Here is a 1,262-nt window from a genome sequence, read left to right as displayed (position 1 = left end):
CTAATCTGCTGGCCTGCTAATCCGCCATAAAACAGGCTGATTAGCATTTTAAACCCATCTTAATTGATGAGACGGAAAAGTTGCATAGTGCGGTGCGTATCGAGTTGGGACAGGCCAACCCACTTTGCCACCTCTAAATTAGTAATAGAGTATATTTATTTTTTCTATTGATACGATTATTATTTTAATGATCATTTTAAATAATTTAAAACATTAAAAAAATGTCAAAATTATCACAAAATTTAATTTTATTTATATTCAAATATATATTATTATGAAAAGTGTGGAAATGGATTCAAAAGAAATACATGGTCACTTTAACCTTGCTGCTATTTTTTTTAATCTTCTTCTAACCATATTTCTCGGGCATAACATCTTTTTTCTCACATCTCTTTCATTGGTACAGTTACATCATGCGGGATACCATGCATATGTTTTTAAATTTGATTAATAGACAATTATACTTCATCTCAGACTTGTAAACTTCTTGTCAAAAAAATAAAATGAATTAAATTTTAAGATTGCTTATTTTTTAGCCAGATAGATGACTACCGTCCCATTTGTTTGCGGGGGCGAGAAGGATTGACTCATTTGCTCGGATTTAACAAATAAACACTGAAAAATAAATTTATACTCATTTTTTGGGAATTAATGAATGCTTATATACTACTGATAAAAAATCCACATATAACAATCACTCAAACAAGAGATTTCAAGATTAAGTATATTGTGCTCAAACCCTCAAACACCACTAACAAAGAAATACATAGATAACAATGGTTCAACAAGGAATATTAAGATTAGGTATATTTGAGATTACGATGGCTTTCAAAACTTTTATAGAGGCACTTATATCTTGGAGTTTTATTTCATGCAAAATTTATTAAATATGTGAACAAGTCTACCATGCAATTTATGTTTCTTAGAGATGGTATTTCATGTTAATTTTATTGAATATGTGAACAACTCTATCACATAATCGATATGTTTAGACCACTTTTTTTAATAAAAAATATTTAAATAATAGCATCTCAACAAATTATGCTTATCAAATTTATTTTGTTCTTGATAATGAAATTCTTAAATAATGATAATACAACTTAAAAAATATTAGAAAAACTACTAGACAAGCATTAAAAATCATTCGCTTAAGATTTAATTGCTTTGTTAGTTTTTTGTGCTTTTATCAAATTTCTAATATTGAAGTTTAGAATTTACTTTTTTTTGCTAAATAATTTTTTTAGTTAAGTCTTTACTATCTA

The sequence above is a fragment of the Arachis ipaensis genome, chromosome B05 (assembly GCF_000816755.2).
Source record: "Arachis ipaensis cultivar K30076 chromosome B05, Araip1.1, whole genome shotgun sequence".
NCBI lineage: Eukaryota > Viridiplantae > Streptophyta > Magnoliopsida > Fabales > Fabaceae > Arachis > Arachis ipaensis.
The sequence above is the reverse complement of the archived record's forward strand: the minus strand, read 5'-3'. Positions refer to the sequence as shown.